Source organism: Squalius cephalus (assembly GCF_949319135.1).
Source record: "Squalius cephalus genome assembly, chromosome: 4".
Taxonomy (NCBI): domain Eukaryota; kingdom Metazoa; phylum Chordata; class Actinopteri; order Cypriniformes; family Leuciscidae; genus Squalius; species Squalius cephalus.
Genome location: NC_137125.1, coordinates 33,434,086 through 33,449,667, shown reverse-complemented (window position 1 = coordinate 33,449,667; position 15,582 = coordinate 33,434,086). Strand labels below are relative to the sequence as shown.

At 40.2% G+C, this 15,582-nt stretch overlaps 1 long non-coding RNA gene across 1 annotated transcript; it reads right to left on the bottom strand.

The window, feature by feature from the left end:
• Positions 1-9,215: 9,215 nt before the first annotated feature.
• On the bottom strand, positions 9,216-12,634 carry LOC307157140. Its single transcript, XR_013820877.1, has 2 exons — positions 12,441-12,634; positions 9,216-12,406 (listed from the first exon to the last, which is right to left on the bottom strand). It is a non-coding gene; the product is annotated as an uncharacterized lncRNA (long non-coding RNA).
• Between the last annotated feature and the right edge of the window lie 2,948 nt (positions 12,635-15,582).

Sequence of the window (15,582 nt, the reverse complement as noted above, 5' to 3'; positions counted from 1 at the left end):
ACATCAGGCACGAGGAGACCAGCCAACGAACGGACCGGGAAAACCCCTTTCACGCAACAAAAGGGAATCCCCAAAAGCAAAGACAAGCAAGTACTGCCTCCAGACTCTTAAGCTGAACTGGTGTATTTGATACAGATTTAATAACCTAGGAAACGATAAAAGGGTTAAACTAATGATTGATGGTTCATTCAGGTTGTGTCTTATAAGTGCATAGAAACTTGGGATTACATCATCTCACTCTTAAACTCACTCTTAAAACTTAATCTTTCCTTACTCTTTTCTTTCTGCAACGCGTATGAATGTGTATGTGTGTGTTTGTGTTAGATATTAGTTTTATGTGTTAGAATAATCAATAAAGTCTTGTTTGTATTCTAAAGAGAAATATTACTTGTGTTATTTTGCTTACAAATTTAATGTCTTAAACTTCTGATCTAAGTTACCTTGCTAACTATATAGTGTTTCACTATAGTTCGGATATTTATATCCGTTGCAGAGTTACAGCCAGTTCAAATGAACCGCGAACGAGTCATTTGCTCGGTTGTAATAAGTGACTCTTTTGAATTCCCTATAAATTAATTAATAATTCCTTTGAGCTAAATTGTAATCACTACAAATTACAAATATCCTACACAGCCTTGGCTAAATGAAGTTTACATAAGATAGATAATGATCTGAGATGTCATCGCTCTGCTGCAGAATTTCAACGGCATCAACATTGATTCCGTGTGATTATATTAGATCTAGAGTATGATTACGACAATGAGTAGGTCCTGACACATGTTGTCTAACTCTAATGGTGCTTTTCCACTACACAGTACCAGCTCGCCTCGGCTCACCTCGCCTCGCCTCGCCTCGACTCGGCTTTGTTTGGTTTTCCACTGTGTAAAAGTTGTACCTGTACCTGCTTCCAGGTACTTTTTTTCGTACCACCTCCGGCGAGGTTCTAAGCGAGCTGAGGCGATACTAAAATGTGACGTAAAAACACAGCAGACTGCTGATTGGTCAGAGAGAATCGTCACTATTCACTGCGTCATCATTGCACGCGCCAGACGGAGTATCCTGAATAAAAAACAGCAAAAACAAAAACATCCAAAAACAGCATACACTCGATTTCCTCCATTGTCCTGTGTGTGTGGGTAGCGGGTGTGTCTCGCGCATAGACAGTAAAATAAAGGTCTCGCATAGAAGATTAAGTCACGGCAGTTTCCTGCGGCGTCGCTATGACGACCAGGTACTATTGTGGAGGTACTATCTGCAATGGAAAACGGAGTGAAAAGCGAGCCGAGCCGAGTCGAGTCGAGTCGAGTCGAGCTGGTACTGATAATGGAAAAGCGCCATAATAGAGTTCAGAGTGTCTTTAAATGCCAATCCCAATACATCTTTTTCGTTATCTACGTGTATATTAAAATAACCAACAATTAGGACTTTATCTGCAGCCAGTACTAACTCTGATAGAAAATCAGCAAATTCTTTGATAAAGTCTGTATGGTGCCCTAGTGGCCTGTATACAGTAGCCAGCACAAATCTTAGACGTGATTTATCATTTTTGCCTTTTTTTATCATCTTTGCCCCCCCCTTCAGTAGCACCTCAATGCAGTACACGAGATCCGGAGGGCGGAGTTGGATCCAGATATAAGGGGTGGAGATTGGTAGGTTTAGGGGTGGGTTTAGGGATTAAGGGGTGGAGATGGGTAGGTTTAGGGATCAGGGGGTGGAGATGGGTAGGTTTAGGTATATGTAAGGTGGGAGGAGTTGGATCTGGATCCGACTCCTCCCCGTGGATTTCATGTTCTGCAGTGAGGACCATCTCTCCCCCTTTGCCTTTCAGACGAGGTTCATGTTTATAACAGTAATCTTGCAGGGTGGACTCATTTAAAGTAATGTAATCGTTTGGTTTTAGCCAGGTTTGTCAAACACAGCACATCTAGATTATAGTCTGTAATCATATCATTAACAATAAGTGCTTTTGAAGTAAGGGATCTAATATTCAGCAAACCAAGCTTTATCATTTGCTCATTTGTATTATATTTGTTTTTTATTTGTTGAACATCAATTCAATTTTTACCCTTAGATGGGTTTAGAAGTTTTTTGTATGTCCTAATTCGGGGAACAGACACAGTCTCTATGTGATGATATATAGGTGAAAGAGGCTCTTTGTGATGGGATTTATCTGACCTTGGTGACCAAGACAGCTGGCAGACGGTCGGTTTATCCAGTCTGTCTGCTTCCTGACCTGAGCCCCAATTCATGTTGAGACTATGTGCCATATTACTAGAGAGAAGAGCAGCACCATCCCAGGAGGGATGAATACCATCTCTTTTCAACAGGTCAGGTCTGCCCCAAACCAATTGTCTATGAATTCTATATTATTTTGCGAACACCACTTAGACAACCAGCCAGTGAGTGAGGACAATCTACAAAGTATCTCATCACTCCTGCGAACAGGAAGGGGGCCAGAGCAAATTACAGTGCCTGACATCGTACTTGCGAGTTCACACACATCTTTAACATTAATTTTAGTGATCTCCGACGGCGGAGTCAACATCATTAGTGCCAACGTGAATAATAATCTTAGAGCTATCCTCAGCTACACTGAGGAAGGTCCTGCGTTACCGAAATGTTTGAGTTTTTTAAAATGTATTGAGCACTTTTTGCACTTATATAAATGACGAATGTTAGTATATCAGTATGTAGTCCTTTTTAAAAACGTAGCCTAACAAATTATATTCAAGAAATTATTATTTTTACTGTTTTTGGAAGGATCTTGCCCTGGCCAGTGTTACACTTACTTATACTGACACCTACTGGCGTGCGTCTGTGCAGCATCGTGCAAATATAAAGGTTTACAGTCACGGATGTGACTGTTAATGCATTATTCGTGATACCCATGATAGATTTATTTCGTGTCTTTCCTAGAACGGGCAGTTTGCGACTTTGCATGATAAATGACATACAATAGCACTGGTATTACAAAACATCTGGGCCATACACAGCAAGCCACAACCCACACTAAAACCGGCTTGATGTGTGTTGACCAGATACAGCCCATATGACCTTAACACTGCTAGAACTGAGCCATATGTGCCATAAGTTGGCCAGATGAGGCCTGGAAATGTATGCTATCTTGGTAGTTTTTCCGGTGTGTTCCGCACCGTTGGCTCTAGTCTGATGCCGTCTGTTTTTTTTTGGGCCGATTCAGAGACCAAGTTGTAGGCCACATAAACGGGGACAGTTAGCGGTCATCATCTCCCTCTTTACACTAGTTCTCAAACACTCACCATTTAGGGTATACAAGGGCATCGTAGAAGGGGCTTGTGCCTCTGTGATTGTGTTAAGTACAAGTTGTGGCAAATCTCGCATCACTAACGGGCTCCGCTGACCAGCCACACATGCAGGCTCTACAGCTCCGGACTGGGGTGCCTATAGTGCCCCGTGCCTGGGACAGGAGGTCTCTCCTCAATAGGATTATCCATGGGTGTGCCACCAATAATTCCATCAGCTCCGGAAACCATTGTTGGTTGGGCCGTTTAGATGCTACTGTTGGAGAATTTCCCTTGTCTCATGTAAAAGTCTGAATGCAATAATACCAAGCAGAAAATAGGTCACAAGGATAAGAGAATGGAAAAGTACCCAAAAACCTGTAGGAGGGATGCAGGTGTTGGGAGGTACTGGAAGAAAAAAGTGTTATATAAGATGTTTTCAGATGTTCCACCAATAGAAGAAGGTCTAAGGGAAGATGTTTTTAATGGTGGCAAGGACACAAGGAGTGGCAAAAAAGAAGAGATAGATATGAGGGTGCCCATTGGGCACCTAGCGATAAGAAAAAGGTATAAGACATGAGAACTGGGAATGGTAACTTTAGATGGCCAGCTGGCATCTCACTTTGTTGCTTGTCAATAAAGTTAATTCTTCTGAGACCTGGAACTTCGACTCTGAAAGATTTCTTTGAGACCCGAACCAAAAAGACTTTGAATTTGCCACAATAAATGCCTCACAAAACAAAGGCGCCATAAAAATAAGGTAAGCAACTATTTGCTTATGTTTGTTTTGTGTGGCCCCTGGTAAGCTAACGCCCGTTTGGTGACTGCCTTAAATAAAAGACTCCACCAAAAAAGAAACTAAAAATTAAACAGAAGGTAATTTCCAGGTCTTAGGAAGCAGCGCATACGTTAAGTGTTTCTTGTTTGTTTGTCTTTACGCAAGAAGTGCGTTGTTTGTCTGTACGCGAGAAGCGCGTTGTTTGTCTTTACGCAAGAAGTGCGTTGTACGCGAGAAGCACGTTGTTTGTCTTTACGCAATTGTCTGAGGTACAAATACGAACCATCTTGAGATATCTTCAAAAAACCAAACAGGTACCTGAATTCCTCAACTTAACAGAAAATTTAGAAAACAGATTATAATTTGACTAATTGGGTAAGGATACAAAACAATTGAGGTTAAAACAATGGCTTCGACATCACCACAACAAGAGACCCCTGTATATCACAATATCCGATATGTAGAGATACTATTAAAGACCTATCAAAGAAGTGGGAAAAAGGGACCAGAAAGCTAAACATTAGTGGCCAGCAGAGGGAACATTTGATGTGGCTATGTGCATGGAAATGGGAGCACTGATAAAAAATTACAAAGCTCATAATAAAAGTAAAAAAAGGATGAGAAAAGAGGAAAAGAGCAGGATGTGTTGAATCTCTTTAAAAGCCAGGGAGTAAAATTGATTAAGGGAATTAGAGAGAAATCAGAAAAGAAAAGTAACATAATAGCAAGCCCACCCACTTATGCACCATCCTATGATGTAACTGGTAAACAGCTGCCACTGGTGAATGCAACTCTATCAGTACAAGGCAAGGTGGACTTTAAGGACGAACCAACTGAGGAAGAGAGGCAGGAGGAAGAAGGGAAGGATGAAGACAGAAAAGTGAGTCCTGGCTACAGAGAAATACTAACTACAGACATCTTTGAAGTTCCGGCTTCAATAAAACAGGGCACATGGGGGAAAGTGAAGACACCAACCTAAGTATGAGACACCTGACCAGGACAAACAGACCCTACCCTGTCCAATCCTTACCACCATACAAGCAAAGCCCGGCAAGAACTTGGAGAGAGACTGGAGAAGGAGGTGGAAGCTGACAGCCAACGAATCGCATCTGAGTAAGACGAGATAGAAAGAGACATACTCATAACTAAAGAACAAATCCAACGAGAAACTGAGTCCATGCGAAAGGCCTCAGAAGAAACCATGCGGAGAGAGCGTCGGAGGCTTCAGGACTACCCAAGGAACAGATCCCACTCAGCCAGCCCTTACAAAAAATACAAGAATGTGTCAGGGACCCTCCTCCTGGAGGAAGTCCCCCGTAACAAACCACACTGGACAAGAGGAGACAATTTGAGGAGAAGGTCAGTGTGTGGATTATGTCTGCACAAAGAAGAAAGAGACCAACTGAGAGAGGGACAAACATAGAGGGACAAACATAGTGCCCCATCTTGAATAAAGGACAACAAGGACAGTATGTACTGATAGCCTGCCTCCCTGACATACACGAAGGGGCTGGCAAATGGATTCAACTACTGGAAGAAGAGACAATGGGTATGATCCTAGCCATTGGAGATATCAAGGCCCTGCTGGCAAAGTGTTTGTGCGGTGCAAGAACAAACAAAATCCTTGCTGATTCAGGACTTAACCAAGCAGTCGACTCGATAAGGATGAACGCCATACCACTTGACCATTACAGGACCACGATGTGGCAGGCCCTCAGAGGACATTATCCAACTCAGATAGACCCAAAGTTATTAAAAGGGGAACCAATGGGAGAAGCAGAAAATCCAACTACCTACATCCAGAGACAATCAAGAAGGTGAAAACAAGAGCTGGAAAGAGACCCCGAACGAGACCCAGTGATAACAGCTCTGTCCAGGTCTGCCATAGTGGAAGCCATGCCTCCTTCTGTAAAAGCCAAACTGGAAGATGTAGTGGGACTGACCTCAAAGACAAAAGAATTCTGTGTTCTCATGCAGTTCTCATGTGGCTCATGCAGTAGAACAATACAGGAAGAATGAACAGAAGCTGAAGAATCAAGAAAGAGAGCTTCAAAGAAGGCTGACCCAGTTACAGCTGGATGACCTAATCAACAAAAAAAGAAAGTCCAAGCTACCGTGAAGGATGTTGAAGATCAGTCTGCAGTGATGGCAGCGGTGAACATACCAAACCCAGCTGCACAAGTCATGCAGCCGGCACCAGTCCCTATGGGTCAGACTACAACCATCACCGTAGGAAATCTGCAGCAATCAAATGCACCAATTGTGATATACCTTCCTGAACAGCAAGACAACAGAAATGGAACAATGCCAGGTGGAGGAAGAGGAAGGGGAAGACAATACATCAATCAACAGAGGACCCCTGACCCTCAAGGCATGTGTTGGGGATGCAACCAGCCTGGACACACCAAGAGATTCTGTCCTACTAACCCATGGCCCCAAAATGGGCCTCCACAGTGTCAGATGTTCCAGCCATGGCAACAGAGTCATCAGAACCAGCAGCATCAAGTGTCAGTGCCTGTCAATCCATGGCGCGGCCCAGATCAAGGCTACTAGGGATGCCCAGAGAATCCTATAGGAAGGGGTCAGCTTCCAATGATAGGGACTGACGCAGCTAATCCCAATGACGGCCCCTGTCAGCATAAAAATCAAAGACTCAGAGATAAAAATTCCTGTACTAGTGTCAGAACAAACACCAGTTAATCTTTTGGGTAGGGATGCTATATGCAAACTAATTACAGATATGGTGCTCTCCTGAAGGAATATACATAGATAATACAGGCATAAAACAAATGACAGTAATAGGTAATAGTAACCTGCAGGAACCACAAACATATTTTGGTTAGGGAACCTAGAAAAGGATATAAAAGAACAGCTTAGGAACCAAGCCCGCCAGAAACTGAGTTTTATTGTATCATGATATATGACCCCCTTAGAAACTCAAGATTGGAAAAGGACTGGTTAGAAAAAAACAAGTGACAGGATGTATATTTGTACTCAAATTATATAATTGTAGGAGCAGCAGGGGCAGCATTGCAATAGAAGAATGTGACTTTACTAAAACATGGTTTAGGGTAGATGATCCAATCCCACATGTTACTCTATACCTGAATGAAGGGTGTCAAGTGTCGTGGATTTTTTCCCTAAACCTAACTACCTGGGGCGTCTGCACTCGACACCCACCTGATCTTAATATCTCTGGCGTCTACACTCGACACCAATACCTTAAACTCTCTGGCGTCTGCTCTCGACACCAATACCTTAACTCTCTGGCGTCTGCTCTCGACACCAATACCTTAACTCTCTTGCGCTCTTGCGTCTTCAGTCGACAACTGGCCGAGTTTCTAACTAACTTGCTTCCCTAAACTAGCTTCCTGCGCAGGAATAAATTGACAAACAGACCTGCAAATGTCCTTTAAATGCTTTAATCACGGCCAGGAGATCTTCCCGAGCAGTTCTCAGGGAATCTCTCCCAAGAAGCAAGGCCGGAAGATCTCAGACAAATTCCATTGTTTCCACAAAATTTCAGGCTGCATTACATAATTTCCCCATTATTTGATTGGTTCTTCATATGCAAACCCCTCTGTTACTAGGTAAAGCAAACTTTTATCTTGTGATTACTTATCACAAGGTTTTAACGATGACTTAATTTGTTCTAACAGACTTGTCTAGTTTCACTTCCCATAACTATGTTATTTTTACCCGTAGACACATACTCAAAGTCACAAGTTTTTCCCCAAAGAGTTTTGACACATTAAAAGCATATGAATGTTGTTCCTGCAAGAAAAACAAATGTTAGTTGATTAATTATCGTTGATTAATTAAAATCCACCACAATTCCCCTCTCTGGTCGTAATCATACTCTACGACCAAATAAAATATGAATCTGGATTTTTAATTACTCTAATGAATTATTCCATACCCGCCTGATTTACCTGCCATCTAATTTACCTTTACCAAATCATCCTATTATAAGTCAGTGACTTTAATACCACCTGATATCTCTCATCATACCATGTTCCATCTTTTACTTTATAATACCTGTCAAATATTCCTTCAATCAGCATCCTAATTTGTAATTAAAATACCACCTGTTTCCAACGTTACTACATACACACACATAATTTTAACATGTTGAAGACCTTCCTCAACAAAACAAATCCATATTTCATTTCTGGAAGCCGGGCTAAATAAGCAAGCACTGTTACTGTATTCCTAGATAGACTAGACCCGCAGTCACCTCTCAGATATCAAATACAGACATTAGACAATACATGAAAGGAACATTTCAATAATCACACTGGTAACTTCTTTAACTAATAATAATCCAGAAATTAAATATGTTTCCCAAAATCAATCTCCTTTTGAAAGTTTTTCTTTTGCTATTTTAGCAAATGGAAACACCTAAAAAATATTTAATGTAGTCATTAATTAATCGCTATAGAAGTCCACCCAATTATCTATTCGGACCTAGTCCGGCAAAGTAACTTATCCTCCATTCTCTCTTATTGGAGACAACTATTACAACTATTACATTTTAGCATCTATGATATCTGAATTAGGGTTCTAAAACCCTCAAGTTTCTTCAAAAATAGTCTCTAGATTATTTATTATCTTTACAGTAATGTACCTATTTAGAGTCCCTATACTCTACAGAATTAAGAGATTTTCCTCTTCACAATTTACATGTACCTGAAATATTTTCAAATTAATCAGTAATTGTTCAAATCATGAGATCTAAATCATACAGTCCTACAGTCTAGTTTGATTGAAACAAATACAACATCAATAAACATCACACAAAATTAATTATCATGCTAAGCTTAAACCATTAGTTGGTCCACATCTTTCTCCAGATGTGTTGATCATCTCGTTGCCCCATGGACGTTCCATCTTCACCAGGGTGATTCTTTGCGAACCGTTGCAATGGGCGTTCCCACGTCGGCAAGGGAGGAAAGTTAAACTAGCACTTCCTTTGTCCCTCACTTGACGCTGTGCGTTGTCGTTGGTGTGTGGGGTTGCTGTTGGTGTTTGGCGTTGGCGTGTGGTTGCTGAGGGCTGGTTGGTGTAGTTTAAGTCGAGATGCTTGGACGGAGGTGTCACCGCACCCCAGATGGGACCTTGTTTGTGGAGTGAACCATTTCCTGGCTGCTTTCACCTGTGAATGGAGACCTTAAGTATTTTTGTTAATTACAACATCATGTATCATGTCGCCAGACTCATCTGCTTATCCGGCCGGTCGTCCTTTTTTGATGAGACCTGTAAAATTTCATGTTAAACAGTAACAAGACAATATTTCTATACATTTGGAACAGAATCAGTTCTGTTCGATGAGATCCATCATGACATCCTGTAAAAAGTAAAAAGTAAAATATGGGGTGGACAGGGCAAGCTTGCTTGCTCTCTGCCTTCCCAAAGTTATACGCTGCGCAGGTGTGGCATTGTTTATTTCTGCCATAACAATAAACCCAGACCAGGATAGTTAGCCAAAATCATCCATGGTCGTTGTTTTGTTGGGTATATTTTCTTCCCTGTGGGGTCAAATTTTATCCTGTGTGTCACTTTATAAATTTAGATACAGCTGTTTTGATTGACATCATTTATTTGTCTCTGAACACCATATTTCACACACTCACTTTCACACACTTTCACACACCCCTCTCTGGCCAGAGATTCATACATTCTTGTCTGCCATAGCAGTTTATGAACTGAATGGGGAACATATATTAGGAGTGGAATACCACTAAATCTGAACAGTAACAAAGTTCGACGACGACAGAAACTCCTGAACGTAGACACACTGTGGCATTCCCCTTGCAACAGTGTCTGAACGTTAGGATATACAATTTCAAATCAAATCAAATCAAATCAAATGTCCGATGCAGTCGCCATGTGATTGAGTTTACATAGTGAATGTAAACCTAACTTTTCAAAAATCAAATAGATTAAACACTTTTAATAATAATCATATAGATCTACAATTGCAGTTGAGAGAATCCATTCTAATTTCCCAAATGCAATTTGTCATTCTTTGCACAATTTCAATTTTCCAACTTTTTGTTGTTGCTCATAAGCTATTTAAAAGAAGATTTAGAAATCTTCACACAACCTTTGATCCATGGACAAAAAGAAAATATCATTTCCATCTCGTACCCCTGATGATGACAGCATGTGATTTCAAAAGTTTAGAATTAGAATCATTGTTTCTATTGAATCTAGAAAATTACCTTTAAATGAAATGTAGTGACCAATATTTTTGCTTTTCTAGTCATAATTTCTCTTTAGCCGCCTTGTGGCCTATATTGTATTTTTCTTTTCCATAGAATTCTGCATAGTCAATAACCTATTAATGCTTTTACATAACTCTCACTATGCCAAATCCAGCCTCAGTTTTAACTTCCGCTATTGAACTTCCTGCAGAAGGGCTGTTACTGACTGGTACCTATTGAAAGCAGATTCAAAGAGTTAGTTTAAACAGAGAAGAATATGAAGAAATATGAAGAATTGCTGAAACCAGTGGATAATCAAAACAATCAAGTTAAATAATAACTAAATTTGAAACGGTCTCTGAAGTGATCATTGGAAATGCAGCACCTAGCCCACAAGGCTGATTGTCTTTCTGTGGATTGTCATTCAGTTGAACTTCAGGCTGATACATTGGATCGTCAGGCTGTGATGGCACTCTCCTCAGTCTGGCTTTTGCATCTCCTGCCACAAAATGTCATAATGCATGGCAAAATTGTCTTTAGGAAAAGTCTCAAGTGAACTGTCACCTTTGCAGGCTGAATCAGTCTCCCCATGCTGACCCCTCTCAGAAGTCTCAACTTCCTCTTTCAGGAGGGCGGCTGCAGGCCCCACTTCCTCTTTTACTTTTCTGCAGTCATCCCACTTTTCAAGGCAGCTGTCTGAAATCTTGAACACTCAGAGAACCGCAAAAATCAAATTAAACAGCTCAACTTCCAAAAGTCTCTTCTGGTTTACAACACAGCAATTCCTCAATTTATTAAAAAGCTTAGTCCTTCATTGCGGAAAAAAGCAAGCACTTCTTCTTTGCAAAGACGCAGGAAAAAGCAGGAAAACTCCTCTAATTAATACAGTGTATAATGTAAACAAAATAATTCTTTCTTTTCTCTTTTACCAGAAACTAAAATAAAATGACTGTAAGATGTCAGTTATGTGCTTGTTCAAATCACAAATTATATTTAAAGTTGGTCACCCAATCTCATTCTCATACTGTGCACAATGCACAAAAATTATCTTAGTTAAACATAAACCATTGACTCTTAGAATCTCCGCAATGGATCAGTTTTTTCACACTGTCTCCCACAAGGGATAACGGGATACAAATTCTAGATGCCTTCATATAGAAAGTATAATATTTAAACACGTGCATTTAATATCTTACTATTTTTTCATTACTTTAAGAGCAAAAGCAGTGAATTGCTTAAATTCTATTGCTCAGTTCTATATATCTCATCTACTTTAATAAATCAAAGTCTAACTCATAAAAGTTTCTTCATTACTCAAAATCTTCTAATTATCACAGAATGCATATTCCTATTATTATGACTTATAATTTTAACAATTTCTTCATTTAAATTATCTATTGATCTTATTTCAACATTTCAACATTTCTCTTTTTATCTTTCTTTATTTTTCTTTATTAACCTTTATTTAATTCAATCAAAATCAAAGTCTTTTCAAACAAAATTTCAAACAAAAAGCAAGTTTCATTACTAAAGCATCTCAGGGTATTTTCCCCACAAATCTGGTTTCCAGCATGACAAGTTGCTATTTGCAGAACAAAGTTTCATCAACAGCTTTCTAGGCGCACTCTCAAAAACAACAAATAAAATACTCAACATATACTAATTTGGTTGAATTTAACCATAATCATTCATTGCCCTTAATAGACAAGGTAAAATCTTAAAAAAGATATTTTTTAAATCACTTAAATCTTTTAGATGTGATTACCAGTTTTCTTCAAAATTTTACTTAACAGAATTAGCCAATTTTTAATTAAACATTTTAATTAATTTAGAAGCATTTCAAAGGAAAAGTGTCAAGTCTGTTCATCCTACCTTAATACTTTAGGTCCTTTTAGCCCGACTGGAATGGTCCCTCTGTCGAATAGGGTTCTGCAGTCTGGCAGAGTGAAGACAACGTGGTTCCTCGCTCCCATCCATCCGACAGAGGGAGATTCCGAGGACTCCTGGATGGCCCGCCAAAATGTCGTGGATTTTTTCCCTAAACCTAACTACCTGGGGCATCTGCACTCGACACCCACCTGATCTTAATATCTCTGGCGTCTACACTCGACACCAATACCTTAAACTCTCTGGCGTCTGCTCTCGACACCAATACCTTAACTCTCTGGCGTCTGCTCTCGACACCAATACCTTAACTCTCTGGCTCTTGCGTCTTCAGTCGACAACTGGCCGAGTTTCTAACTAACTTGCTTCCCTAAACTAGCTTCCTGCGCAGGAATAAATTGACAAACAGACCTGCAAATGTCCTTTAAATGCTTTAATCACGGCCAGGAGATCTTCCCGAGCAGTTCTCAGGGAATCTCTCCCAAGAAGCAAGGCCGGAAGATCTCAGACAAATTCCATTGAGAATCCCACCGAAAAATACATATACAACAGTTTTTATAGTACAGAGGTATGGCAAAATTTCAGGCTGCATTACATAATTTCCCCATTATTTGATTGGTTCTTCATATGCAAACCCCTCTGTTACTAGGTAAAGCAAACTTTTATCTTGTGATTACTTATTACAAGGTTTTAACGATGATGACTTAATTTGTTCTAACAGACTTGTCTAGTTTCACTTCCCATAACTATGTTATTTTTACCCGTAGACACATACTCAAAGTCACAAGTTTTTCCCCAAAGAGTTTTGACACATTAAAAGCATATGAATGTTGTTCCTGCAAGAAAAACAAATGTTAGTTGATTAATTATCGTTGATTAATTAAAATCCACCACACAAGCGAAAGACTTAGGTATTATCAACTGGCTGAGAATTTCACTGTATATATCTCTGCATTTTTCAGCATCCCGTTAGTGGACGAAAGCAGACACCTTTTTTCCTTCACTTACCAAGGTAAACAATATACATACACCCCAAGGATTTAAGCACTCCCCACATGTCTTTAACCAAATTCTGAAATTAGATTTGGAAGATCTAAGACTGGATAGCACATTGATGCAGTATGTCGTTGATTTGCTAATATGCTCAACAACGCTAGAACAGTGACATCAGGATTCAATCAAAGTGCTGACTAAATTAGCAGAAGGTGGCCATAAGGCCTCAAAAGAGAAATTACAGTATTGCCTGCCTCAAGTAGACTACTTGGGACGATTAATTGCACACCAGACAAAGGCAATATCACCTAATCAACTAGATGTACCGCATGGCGGTACAAAATATGACCGCCGCTCAGGCCTGCACTGGCTTTCCACAAAAAAATACTTATACATACTAAGTATGAAAAATCTGTGATTTTTTTTTTCAAAGGACCCTCCCATTCAATTTCTACAAACCTCTACCAAACGTTTGAGGTGCCTGTTGATGGTAAAAGTCAGTTATCTGACTTTGGCATGGGTTTGTTGTGTTTTACTGAAATAAAAAAACATTTTTTCCCCAAAAAAGTGGTTTTATCTTGTAGCCCTGGTCCCAGAGTTTTTAAAAAACAATGTTAACAAAATTAAACTCATTCCCACTCTACCTAGTAGAACACTTAAGTAAATGTCCCATTGAAATTAATGGGATTTTATGGATTTAGGTGAAGAAAGTGTACACATAATACATTTTGGTCTGTACCATGAAGAGAAAACTGATTCAACTATATAAACTATATATTTTCTGAAAGCGTAGACACTCAGGATGTGATCTAACATGGCATGAAACATGTCCCATCCACCTCATTAGTATACTGCCCAAGCATAACACATTGGGTATTGGTAAATTGGGTATATGGCTGATACCTAAAAAAAGTAGTAGTATGTGCATGTCTGTCTGTGTGTGTATGTATGTGTGTGTGTTTGTGTATGTGTGTGTCTGTGTGTGTGTGTGTGTCTGTGCGTGTATGTATGCGTACGTACATGTGTGTGCGCGTGTGTGTGTGTGTGTGTGTGTCTGTGCGTGTGGATGTCAGTGTGTGTGCATGCTTGCGTTTGTTTGTATTCCTGCATATGTGTGTGTGTGTGACAGTATCATCCTTAACCAGCAACCCTTCGCTCAACAGCACCATCTACAGGCCGATGAGTGTACAGTCACTAAATGTGCACATAAATGAATTTATTTTATACCCCCCCATGGATGAAATTCTACGAAACTTAGCATACCCCCAGAGGATGTCAAGTTAATCATACACATGAAATATGGTGCAGTTCTGAACATCTCAACTGAAGATAGGGGCGATTAAAGCAGAATAATATTGCATTTTCATTTTTTATGGGAAGGGGCGCAAATCACAAATGAGTGATTATGGGCTAGGTTGATGTGGGCCCTTAAGACCAACATACCATAAAAATTTCTTCATCCTCGGTGCCACGGTTCAGGTAGTTATTTAGGAAAAACTGCATTTTTTGGGTTTGGGGGGGCCCAGCGCGGGGGGGGGGGGGGGGGAGTGGCCCCCGGGGACCAAACGAACTTTTTCCGTAAAAGTCTAGTGGGGCTACATGCCCACCAAATTTCATGTTCCCCGGTGTTTCGGTGTCCCTGGTATCGTTGACGAAAAATTCAGTAGATGACGGGAAAAAAAACAAAAAAAAAACTTTGACAATCGATTATGGGCTAGGTTGATGTGGGCCCTTAAGACCAACATACCATAAAAGTTTCGGTGTCCCTGGTATCGTTGACGAAAAAACTTTGACAATCCCTATATGACCGCTTTCGCTAGCTATGCTAGCGGCGGTCATAATTAGAGGGAATAAGCAATGCACCACAGCCACAAACCGTGGGACAAATGATGACATTTCTGGGGATGATGGGGTTTAGTGCTGATTGGATAGAGGATTATGGCATTAAAACTTAGAGCACAACTAATGTGGGATTCTGAGACACTGATAGCGTTTGACTCGTTAAAAAGAACTGCAAGCTGCCCCAGCATTAGCAACGCCTCAGTATGATTAAGATTTCCACTTGTATGTCGCACATAGAAAGGATGGGTTTGCTTCCTCTGTTTTGATGCAGGAAACATGCAGTGGTAGGAAAAAACAACCTATCACATCCTATAGCACCAAATTAGACTATGTAGCTAAAGGCTACCCCCCATGCTTTCAACAAGGTTTAGATGCTGTATATTTTGCTTATGATAAAGCCTCTGCTGTCACCATGGGCTATCCAGTCATAATATACACTCATCATAAAGTTGCTGATTTAATAGAACAAGGACGTTTTATTTTAACCCAAGCTAGATGTTTGGCATATTCTACTTTACTAACCTATCCTGATATTACAATAAAGAGACAATATGGAGATCACATGAAGGCCATATGATAGCCCCCATCCCATTGCTTAACATTTTAATTCCAGATGTGC